We start from the raw sequence: 12269 nt of genomic DNA, 5'->3' as shown, positions 1-12269 counted from the left end.
ATATTGAGCTTTCTTAAATTTTTTTTTTTCTGAAATACTTTGCATTTATAAAGACAGCCATATCATGCAGACTGTGATAGCTGTATCATTTTACAGCGTGGTGTGCTTTTTTGATTCAGAGTTGTCTATAATACTGGTTATGTTAGAGGTTTTTTTTCTGGTTGGATTACAGACTGAAATGCTGACTGTCATTACTTAACCAGGCACTGAAATATTAACCACAAAAAGAAGTTAAAGTTACAACAGACTTTTGACGTGAAACAACAAAGAAACACAGCACCCTCCTCTGTGATCTCTATGGGTTTCCTGTAGCCCCTAGCTCCCAAATTGCTTTTGCTGCACTGTTTAAAGAGAGCAGGCTTAGTTTTGTTTTTGGTTTTTTTGTTGGTTTTTTTTTTTTTCAGATAGAGGAAAGAGTTTTAAAGGTTATTTCAGTATTTTTTTTCACTTGTGTATCACAAGTAATGATTGTCATTCATTAAAACATTCCACTGATTTTCTAAGGGAGAAGTTAATTTATCTTGTGACTCAGGCTCTGACTATGCACTACTACCTACCTACTGAAAGCTGTTTCAAAGTAGCACTGTTGTTTGTGTCCTGGGCCAAGTGCTCAGAGCTCCTGTTCTTCAGATACTTCAGTTGTGTGCAGCTAGGCATGATTATGGCCCAAAGTAATAGGCAGGTATGAAAGCAGGCCCTAGAGACGTATCTAGTTAGGTGATGTGATTGGACCAGAGCCACTGAGATTTAGCAGTTTACTTGATGTTGAGCTGAATGCTGTATGAGAACCTTGTGCTGATATAATGCATAGCTATAAAATGGTGCAGACTGCAGCTACCCAGGATGTGGTAATCACCCACTTTGTCTTTTTGTTGTAATTTTCTATGGGATGACAGCAACTCATTCTGTTTGCTGATTTAAGAATACTGTCTTAAAAAAAAAAAAAAAGTATTTGCCTACCTCCTATGTATCTGCGGTACACAGAGGATGGATTTAGACTCTAAAGTAATATCAGCCTAATGGGTGTTATTCCAGGACTTGTGGAGAGGAGCTGTTAGCAAGATGAACGTAGTGATATTTTAAAAGCCAGTAACTCTTCCACAGCACACACTGTACAGAAAATGTAGATGGTGGTACCCAAAAACAAAACAAAAGATTCCTGGGAACTGCCAGTCTTTGGCATTCTTCTCAAAAAGAATTTGCCTTTGCACACATCCATTAGTCTCTCAACTCTGAGGAAAACTTATTAATACTGCAGCAGTCGCAGTAGTTAGCAGGCCTGCTAAATACAGAAAATCCTGGGGATGGTATGTAGCTTTTAGGGAATTTGTGAATTCCTGGTTCGTACTTTTTGCATGTCAGTTTGGTGGCGGTAGTGGTGCATATGCCCAGTGGGAGAACTAAATGCATGAGCCCCTTGCTTGATGCCCCACATAAAGCCAGATACCGGGGAGGTTGCACCTAACTTTTGTTGTTGCTTTGTGATGTCTTGCTGTTTGACATAGGGTAGATACCAGTATCGTAGGAGCCTGGATATCACACCAGCTTGCTATCTGCTCTTAACATTAAATTCTGACCATACAACTTATGGAACTGTCCAGTCTCCTTCGAGTGTGATGTCTTGGCTATATTTTGCACCTCACTGAGATTCACAGCAATTTTGGTTAATAGTGTGGTAAGAGCTCACAGAGGCACTTCAAGGCTTCCTCACATAGAACTTGCAAACCAAGTTCTGATATAACCAAAGATAAGCACCTGCCATGAGCACCCAAGTCTGTGTGCTTTCATACTACTTTTGGCTCACTTCTGCTTAGGCATATGCATGCTTTCATAGCCTAGTGGACTTACTATGGTTTGAGCATTTCTACAAGCATAGTCCTCTCAAACTACTACAAAAATAATTAAATTCTGTACGCCATCATGATCTTTAAGTTTCATAAAGAAACTAATACTTGTTACTATGCTGCAGAAAGCACACAGCCAAATTCCTTATTGCAAACATTACGCGTTGTCTCAGTGTGAGCCTTTTACTTTACTATGACCACAGCTTTGGTTTTGTTCCTGTTATATCTAACTAACGATCTGCCCTTCTTGTTTTTTCCCTGCTCCTTTGGATGCAACCTGGAAGAAATGTCAAAAAACGAAGATTCGATCCAACTCAACAAGGCCCTATCTGAAGAAATGCATTTCAAAGAGCTGCTTCTTTCACTATTGGATGTTGGGTATGATATCTTTGCTGTAGCTGTGCAGGAACTAAATAAAGAAGAACGTAAACTATAGCTACAACTGTAATGTTGAGAAGTTAGGAATTGAGGAGATCAAACTGTCCTTTTTGGAGATAAGTTGAAAATACTTTCTCCATTCACCTTTCACTCGTTATTATTAACTGATAAGTTAAGAGCAAACTATTTCAAAACAAGGTTTTTTTCTTTTTTTCTTTTCTCAAACAAAGGAAGAGACAAAGACCAAGTGCAATAAGAGAACTATTCAAAACATGTAATAGCGGGAGGTTTTTTTTTTTCCAGCCTACAGGCACTCTAACTTCACTTGCGTTCGCATGACTTCCTTTTTCTTAACAATCTCCAGTGGCATGAGAAGCTAATTTTGAAAGGGTAACCTGCATGGCTCACATTATAAACAACCAAGCTAGCAAGCTGACCCCAAGCAGAATATGCAGCCCAAAAACTACAAAGTACTTGGAAGCTGGTCCCAGGCTCCGACTGATCTTCTGGCCGTGCAGTGTATTTTGTCACCAGGCCTCAGAGCTCCCTGCTCTCTTGAGCTCACTGGCTGCCAGGCCAGGAGCCCGTTGGATATGGAAACAATTGAGCGATGGATGGAGCTGCCCCACAAAGGAAAATGTGTAAATATGGAAATAAGATTTTAATGTATCATTTTCACAGATTATAAATAAATATAAATATATATGTATACAGAAAAGGATTGCCATATAAAAAGGTTCTATTCTTTATGTAAATCTATTTTTGATGTTGGTAATTTTTTTTTAATTTTTTTTTTTCTTTTTTTTTTTCTCCCCTCTTATTCTGTAGCATGTTTTACAGCCAGTGCTCTGGGCTTGCTCAAAAACAGCAGAGGATAGCATGCAGATGCAGGGAGTTTTAACACCAAAAAAATGCGATCTAAAGCTTGTATGCTTAAAACCAAAACCAATTAAAATGTATAAATGCATATATCTGTGTATTGGCTACAAGTCTGGATTACTTTTTCACTGATTTTTTTGGCAGATTTTCTGTAATATAATGTAAGAAAGTAACACCATCAAATTAGGCACGGAAGTGCCAAGCTTCTATTTATTTTTTTTTTAACTCAAGCTTTTTTTCCAGATGTCTAGATCCTGTAATATACAAATTAAATAAGCCTTAAAATACTTGCAAAATGTTAAAAGCTTGGAAATAAGTTTTTCTTCCCTTCTGCTCACGTATACCAACTTACAAAGATAACTGACATTTCTAACACACTCCCTGTATCTCCTTGATGCATTTCACTTTTCCAAGTATAATGCAAGAGTCAGTCTTTTGACACTTTGCTACTGCTAGCTAGTTACAGAATATGGGAAATCCATAAAATTGTAGGGGGGGGGGGCTTAATTATTTAGATACACCTTGCATAGAAACAGATTTTTCAGACAAGTGCTGGGCAGCCATACTGATAGTAAGCAGGCTGCCTGCATATGTCTGACATGAGAAAGATACAAAGAGAACTAGTTTAGGACTCCCTTGTAGGCCCAAGAGATCTGGCTCATCCTGTTTACCTGGATTAAACCAAGCAAACAAAAAAACATGGAGTAAATTATTTAAGTGAGGCAACCTGGAAACTTTACTGCTGCAACTGATAACCAGAATCAGAGAGTTCAGTGATTTTTGATTTAAGGGTTGGATATTAGTAACTATGGAACTGAAGTTCTGCTTTCAGTAGAAGTCTGTTTCTTAAGTTAGCTTTACAAGTCGGAGCATTGGGAAAAATGCTGCAGATTTCCTGTGACTTAAAAAAAAAAAAAAAATAATAATAATCTTTTTCATTTCAGTTGTTTTTCTTATGATAATGTTGAATCCAGCAGTCTCACAAGAGAATTACTACGTATTGTTTTGGTTGACAGTTGTTATTGTTTCCAAACAGCTTTAACAATCACATTAAACACTTACTACATGATGAGTTAAAGGTGCTGCACACAGGTAGTTGATATCGATATATTTGGAAGTCGTATTCTGAACAGTTCCTGCCGGACCTCAAGCAGAACTAAGTTTTTATGGCAAACCAAAAATCCTTGCAAATATATCAATGTCTTATAAAATGAGTTTGCTTGGGAACGTGGTCCCAACTTCGATAGAGTTCTGCTCCCAAAGCTGTGTAACCACAATGGAAATACTGCTGGTTACCAAAAACTAAAATAAAATCAACTGATGTATGTAAGCTACCTGTGTAATAAACCTTTGAGAAGCATTTCACAAACAACATTGTAAATGTGCGATGTGATGTTTTAAATCAGACCACAGTGGTCCCCAACTATACTATGTACATACAGTCAGTGCTGGAGTAACTTTTTATTTACCCCAGCAGTTTCATAGGAATTATGATTTCTTGACTGAGTTTACACTGTACTCATCAGCTGTTGCCTGTATGTGGAAGTTTGCAGTGGCTCTGCCCTACAGGTATAGAATGCAAGTGATAACGCAGCACAGAGCAGGTCAAGGCTGAAGTGCTTTCTGTGGCATTAGACAATAAAAGCTATTGTAGTTTAGGTGTTCATTTTCTACGTTGTGTCTTTGTTCTGCTTTGGAAGCACATGTGCATTTAATTTGTTCATCATGGTGCCATCAAAAGACACAGTAACATCTGCATCACCTGCTGTATGTTTGCTCCATTATTTATCTATTCACCTGGACAAGAAACTGTGGTAACTGTACAGCTTATTCCAGTTTGCTGCATGCTCTCACTGAATTGATGTGATCCTCCTAAAAGAGAAGTCTGCTAGGCAAATTAACAGATCTATAGGTGCATGTTATAAGAAATGGATTACTTAAGGCTGGAGTTTAACAAATCTTTCTTTACTATGCAAAGATGGGTATTGCACAAATTTAAGACTAATGTCTGAGGAAATGCCATAGAATACTTGAAGCTATACTTTAAGCCTACTCGGTCCTGTTTTATATTCATTATTGCTTCCACTATTTTTCTTTCGTTTTAAAATTATTTGTAATTATTTCTAAGTGCACAACTTGATGTAAGAAGCCAGTTTTTGTTGGAAGACAGTTTTCATATTTTGTTGGCTGCTAATGAATGGGAACTCAATAGTCTTTGTTCTGCATCTTAGCAAGATTAAAGAACTTCATCAACATGGAGTGGAGGACTTATTTTTTTCATTTTTTCCTTATTTATTCTCTGTTGTTTTGTTTTAATTTCTTTGCTCAGGATGCTATCACAGCTCTAGCAGTGGGAAATGACAGGAGGTTACTTCTACCAAAGATCTCAGCCTACCCCGTGTCACAGCAAGGTTCTTTCTGTGAGAAGACATTGCCAGCGGGCTGTGTGACAGCAGAGCTGTGTTAGTCCCTTCTGCTGGATGCAGGGAGGGGAATGAGAGACCTGTGTGCAGCAGTTAGTGGCAAAAAGCCTTTTTACATTTCTCAAATCTGAATGATATTTAAAGCCTAAGTGATGCTCACTAACCTCACTTTAACCAAAGGGCCAGACAGTACAATTGTATCCCTCTGTCAGCAAAGACAAAAAAGGACTTCTTTTTTTAAAGATAAATCAGAAACAAAAGCCCTAATCCTTAGATCACATGAGCTTAGGAAGATCAAATGGCATTAGACTGCGAGCTGCTGTAACAATCAGACCTTTGTCCTATAATCGTACACAACAAATACTGACCCTTCACCAGGCAGCAAGTGAGGAAAATGTAACCTTTTCCACTTTCTATGCTCACCTGTGGTAATCACATCCACAGTAATGGCCCTTCCACATCAATTTGGGTTACCAAGCTGAGAAGTCCTTCCACCCATACCTACACAATTAATGTCAAACTAATTAAAAACTTAATTATTTTTTTACATTGGAAAAAAAAACATTGCAAGGACAATAGGAGGTCTTAAACTTCTTTACCTGATTTAGGCTTTCTCAGCAGTTTGTAGGTTCTTAAGGACTTGACATGCACAAAAACAGCAGCAGAAGGAAGAAAAGTAAGGGAAGGGCAAGGTTTAGGAATTTGTAACTGCACTGGTCTGCTGCAGAAAAGATGTCACAAGAAGAAGAATGCTCATCTGTCTCCAAAGAGGATACAGGCTCACAGAAGAAGTCTGCAAATGAAGGATCTCCTGAAAGAGATCCTTCCTCAGTGGCAGCCAGCCCTTAAATGAGGTTTAAGAGAGGTGGAGCATCCCCACAGCTGAATCCTCATCACCTGTGCTCCCAAGCCTGACCTGGTCTCTTCTTTCAGGTACTTGCTGTGTGGTTTGGGCCCTGACTCCGCAGTTCCCTTACAGTCATGCAAATCTTACTGCTTACAGTATAAGCTATTTAGACTGAGACACACTGGCCTTGAGATGACAGACTGAACTGCTTCCCTGAGGGAAGCTGAAATGCTTATCCTTCTTGTACAGTGGAATAATGTAAGAATAGTAATGTACAGTTTTAAATAGTACAAGAATGGTGATAGATAGCCAGACATTATCTATAGAAAAAAACTCACCAGTTCTGAGGCCTTCAGTCTAGATGGAAAATGTTGAAGCTTGTCACACAAATATCACTAAGGAGTGATCTCCAAAAGTGATGCTGCCTTAGCAGTGGTCAGCCCTTAAATGAAAACTAGGAGAGGTGGAGTCCAGTTGAATTAGCTCCACCTGTGTTCCCACACAGCTGACCTGACACTTGCCTCAGGTGGTTAATCAGAGGTTCGGGCTGTGATTAACAGTTTCTTAAACACTTCTCAATAAATTTCCCCAGAGATGAGATCCCACAACCTTGGCTAGCCTAGCAAAAGCACACAAGAATGGGTCAAACAAATTCTTAGGAATAAAACCTATTTCATCAGTTGGTACCGCTGGGGAAGACAGCCCTGGAGACTGTTGGGCTGTCAGGCTGTTTTCCTTGCTCTGTTCTTAACAGTAGCCTCATAAAGTAAAATCAAGCATAAGAGCACATGCTTGGAGTCGTGGTCTGACTCAGTGAACCCTCTTCTCAATTACTTACAGTAAAATAGGAGACCACATCTGAGGTTTTGCTGAGAAAAGCCACAGGAAGAATTTACTCTGTTTTCAGTCAGGATGATCATCTACCTCTTAAAAGAAAATAAATTGCTGTAGCCTCAGGAACTAACTGGTTTCCAACCCATCTGATTTTCAGTTGTAAATTTGCAATGGCAGTACTGAAACTCAGAGAACTTCACTAAATCTATTTAAAAAAAAAAAAAAAAAAACAAAAAAAAAAACCACCAGGAAAATACCCATTTATGCAGCCAAAACCATTAACAGCACAATACATTCTGGGCTAGGAGGAGCCTTATCTTAATTAATCCTACACAAGATTGACACTGTTAAGAAGGCCCACCTGCAGAAACAGACAAGAAGATCACAAGAAAAAAAAAATATATACATATTCTCAAATGCTGAGTTAGAAAAGAACATAAAAGGAACTCCTTAAGGATGCCTTTCTAAGAGCATGAGAGTTCTCCTGGCCCCAGCAGGATCCCCCAGAAAAAAAGCTCTGAAAGTGGGTTTTGAAGGGGGAACTACTCAGCAGACACTGTATTCAGCTGTATGTCCAGGTGTGTGTGTGTGTTGGGGAGGAAGTGGTGGGGTTCACACTGTGAGGCTTATTGCAGGCTTCTAGCACTTGCAGGGATATTATAAACAGGAGAGGGACTCACTTTTTCCGTGGTCTGTGTGTGTAACGCTACAACATGATACAAAGCACAGCAATAAGAGCAGCACAACAGAGTCCTGGGCTGCAGCAAACCAGAGCGAGTCCAAATGTAGGAGCTGCCACAGATGCAAAAACCAAGAAAAAAAGTCGCTTACCTTCAGAAAACCTCTACTGGGCCACAGTCTCCAGTAAGGTACCTCTCACCTTTGCTGCCAACCCTTAAATGAGATCAGGGAAGGGGGTGGATCCTGGCTCCACCCCTTCCAGTCACTCATCTGTATTGGGTGCACCTGAGCTCCCCTAGGTTGGCCCTGCCTTCCCACCAGGGGTTCAATCACGGCTTCCTGCTGTGATTTGTCATTTCCTCTACAGCCTGATAGTGACAGGATTAAGCAGAATAGCTTTAAACAAGAGAGGAGATTTAGGTTAGATGTTAGGAGACACAAATTTTTCAGTCGGGTGGTGAGGAACCAGCATGGGATGCCTGGAGAAGTTCTGACAGCCCCGTCTCTGGAGGTGTTCGAGGCTGGGTTGGATGGGGCTCCGGGCTGCCTGATCGAGTGCGTGGCAGAGGTGTTCGAACTAGATGATCCTTAAGGTCCTTTACCACCCAAGCCACTCTAGGATCACGTCACTGAATTCATGTACAGTTTAATACTCTTCTTCTCACTAATGCTCTGACAAACAAGTACTAAAATTCAGAGCACTTACTTGCCTTGAAGTACAACACCGCAATTGGTAGGACTGTGCAATTACATGAACAAACAAAAAAAAGCAGGAAAACCAAATATACACCTTCTCTATTGTGAAGTTGAATACCTACACGAGGTATTTAATATCACATAGGTCACATTACCCACACACAGCAGAAAATTATCAGTTATTGCGGAAGTCTTACTCTCTGGCTTTGTTTTGAAACAGGTTCCTGATTAGTTGGAAGTAAATAAGTGTACAAGGCTACTGAACTCTCACCATCTTCTTGATGTATTCTCTTACAAAAATTGATTCTCTCGACAGTAGGAAATAATTCTTATTTCTAGGCTGTCATTTTTGTACACCTTCAGTCAAACAATATTATTCACAACGAAGTTAGAAGAATTAAGGGCTATCTCTTTAACTGCTACCTATTTCTTACTCTAGCAGAGGCAGATGACAAGAAGCGCGGATCTGTTCTATCTGGCAGTACATAGAAGTGAACTGGCTTCAATCACGACTAGAGCAAATCTCACAGCTACATTTGATTGCTCTTTTTCTTTCCAGTGAAGTGGCTGAGTGTCTGCGAGTGGTTTCCGATGCTGTGGTGAGTTGGCCACGGCTAAAGGCCGTTCCCTCAGTGCTTCTCTTCATTGAGGAGGCCTTGCATAATTTTTCTTGCAGTGTCTCTCCCATATTCCCCCTTTTTTGTTTAATAATAATAAGAATGGATTTCAATGTTTGATAAATGCGCTCAGTGATAGCTTGTCCAGTGGGAGAATGAGCAAAACCTGTAATATGTTTAAGCCCCAATTCTTGGAGGAAAGTTCGAGCGGCCGGCCCGTCCTTGTCTTTAGCGAAGTTATGTGTTATGAGCTGCATTAGTCTCTTCTGCTAAACGTATCAGTCTCCCTGCTGAACGTATATCGCCGGGCAAGCAAGCAGAAACACAGCGTGCCACTGCCCCTCCAATATCATGTCTCTAATGACTCCAGACCAACGCAAAGGTGGAGGATCGCTACGTTGGGGGGGAAGCGGCACAGGCACGGGCTGTGCCTGTTACCTGAATAAGGTACCTTTATTTGCAAAAAATGAAAATTAAGTGAAGAATCAGAACTCCAATTTTAAAATTTCCTTACAACACAACTTATATTCACTTTGTAATATATATACACACAGGAACAAACAAGAAAACAGACTTTCAATATATTAATGACCTGGTGTGCTAGGGAAGGCCAGCAACTCATCTTACGATTTTGCTCAAAACCAGATAAAAGGGACAGTTGAGAATCACTGGCAAGATCCCATTTTTGGCCAATATCACAGGCACAAAATTAGCTCACACACTATGTATGAAACATGTGACTTCCAGTTACTAAAGCCCTTCTATTGTGTTGTGAGGATACCCAGCAAATTACCTGCACATGGGAACGCTGGGACAGTTTAGCCCTTATTATTACTTAGGGCAGCTAATGCTCGGGGACTGGCTGAGCATCAGACAGCGGGAGCTGAGCAATTGCGTGGGCATCAGTTGTTATTCATAAATATACAAGTACATGTATCATAGCCATTATCCACTTTGCCCTTTCTCCTCTCAACATTAGTAAATTCATTTCAAACTCAGTTCACTAGTTCTACTTGCTCTCTCTCCCATCCCAGTCTCTACTTCTACCCCATGGGAAACAGGGGCGGGAGACAAAATCTGCACAGGGCTGACCTACCTGCCGAATTAAACAGCAACACTTCAGAGAAGAAAAATCACCAGCCACATTGATTAGGGCCACATAGCTGTAAAATCTTCAATGACATAGCATTCAAAGGAAAAGACAGGATAAAACACCAGCAGGGAGAACCACATTAAGAACTGGCGGGGAATCAGGCACATGACCACCCCTGAGCACATCCCATTCATCCCATAAACTCAAAAAAAAAAATAAAAAAAAAATGTCAGGCATTTGGCAGAACATTGAAAAAGTGCAAAGGAAGAAGTCAGCAAAAGCATTCCTGAAAGTGAGGCAACTTAAATGGCAGAAAACCTAAACCACAGCCAGCTTGACAAAGGACATGAGCAGATTATGGAAAGAGCTGGGCCGTAGCAGTAACCACTACACCCCAAATAAAGGCCACCAAAACCTGCAGCTGACAAAAAAGGATCTTCCCTATGCATGAAGGAAAGAAACAAACGGAAACAGCTAGCTGGCAAGCCAACCACTAAGCAGCAGCTTCATGCAAACAGCTATGGAATGTAATACCAAAAATCAAAGAAGGCAAGAGATTAAAGGCAGATAAAAACCAAGAAAAACAAATTTTATTCTCAAAGGACCATAGCAACAATAAGCAAAACACACATGACAACTGAGTTTACTAAAATAAAACTGACAGTTAACGACAATAACTTATTGCTCACTCCTGTCACCCAGGTCCCCTGTGCCTCTTCTTTCTTCTGCAGCAGCTCCTGAAACATCAATGGAGACACCATTAGTCATGCGGAGCACCAAGCCCTCCCACCTGAAGGAAAAGGGAAACTCGACATAGCAAAGTAACACAACACCCGAACACCTGCTTAAGGAACAACTTGTAAACAACCCACCACACAACCCTCCAAAGTCATAATGGCAAAAACTGCTTTGAGCAACACTTCTCACCTCTCTGACTCACGGTGGTCTTCCAGTCGGTGCTGCGGGGGATCACAGAGGCGGGCAGACTGGGCAAATGGGGCCGGGCACACAAAAAGCAGCGGCCAAAGAGTCAGCTTCCCTGCTTACAGGGGACCCCCAGCCACTGCCTCCATTGCAAAGGGCCCGGGAGTGCGGGGCACGCTTGCTCCCTGAATTACAGGGCAGCCCCCATCCCTACGGCCGAGGGAGGCTCCTTCTCTCCCAGTTCAGCACCCCACTAACGGGGCGGTCAACCTACACAGGCTGCCAGCAGAGCACTAGCGCTCACACACCCAGAGCCTGATTACAGGCGGGTGGACGACACCCCTGGAGCCACAGAGCCCGGTTTTCCCCCCAGCGGCGGGAACAACTCTCGGAAGCCAGGCAGCGGGGCAAAACGGCCAAAGACCGCAGTCGGGATCCCAGACCCAAATCCAACTCCAGGCCCCGCGCCTCTGAAAGGCCGGGGCCACCTTCCCGCCCGAGTACGGGGGGTCTCTCAGAACGCAGCTCAGCAAGCACAAACGGGGGGCACGCGCAGCCCTGCCTACAGGACGGTGCCCCCACATCCCACCCTCCCAAAGAAGCCCCGGGGAGCGCAAGGCTCCCACCAACGCCTGAGTTACAGGCTGGCCCGCCCGGCAGCAGCAGAACACCACCAACGTCTTGTTTTTTTGGAGCCCAGGGACCAACCTCGACCCACCGAGCGGGGAGGTCACCTCACACACAAACAGCACCTCAACCTGCACCCTCTGACGGGACAGGGAGGGGTCATCCCCACCAACTGGATGGCTAAAGCAGCCGGCTGCATCGCGGCAGCCTCCCCACACCTGATTACAGGCGGGGCGGGCCACTTGGGGGTCAGGGGGCTTCGTGGCTTAGACAACGCAATGGACAGGCCCGAGCCCTGGCTACAGGGCGGCCTCAGACACTGAACTACCATGTGGCTCTGATCTGACCTTAAGTATATTAAGGGAGGGATAGCACAGGAACATATCGCTGCGCATCATGAGATATGAGCGGAATACCTCATTTTTG

The 12269-nt window shown here is 42.3% G+C and overlaps 1 protein-coding gene across 8 annotated transcripts in view; it reads left to right on the top strand.

Moving 5' to 3' along the window:
* The window catches only part of ADAM23 (ADAM metallopeptidase domain 23), a 60067-nt gene extending 54707 nt beyond the window's left edge, over nucleotides 1-5360 (top strand). For 4 of the 8 annotated variants that reach the window (XM_015868230.2, XM_015868231.2, XM_015868228.2 and 1 more), the window contains one exon: nucleotides 2129-5360. The gene's annotated coding sequence lies outside the window, so the exon portion shown is untranslated. The remainder of the gene's footprint in view (nucleotides 1-2128) is intronic. The other 4 variants (XM_015868238.2, XM_015868235.2, XM_015868234.2 and 1 more) reach the window with 2 other exon arrangements.
* Nucleotides 5361-12269: the final 6909 nt, after the last annotated feature.

This window comes from Coturnix japonica, chromosome 7 (assembly GCF_001577835.2).
Source record: "Coturnix japonica isolate 7356 chromosome 7, Coturnix japonica 2.1, whole genome shotgun sequence".
Lineage (NCBI taxonomy): Eukaryota > Metazoa > Chordata > Aves > Galliformes > Phasianidae > Coturnix > Coturnix japonica.
Note: the sequence above shows the minus strand (reverse complement) of the source record. Positions and strands in the feature narration are given on the sequence as shown.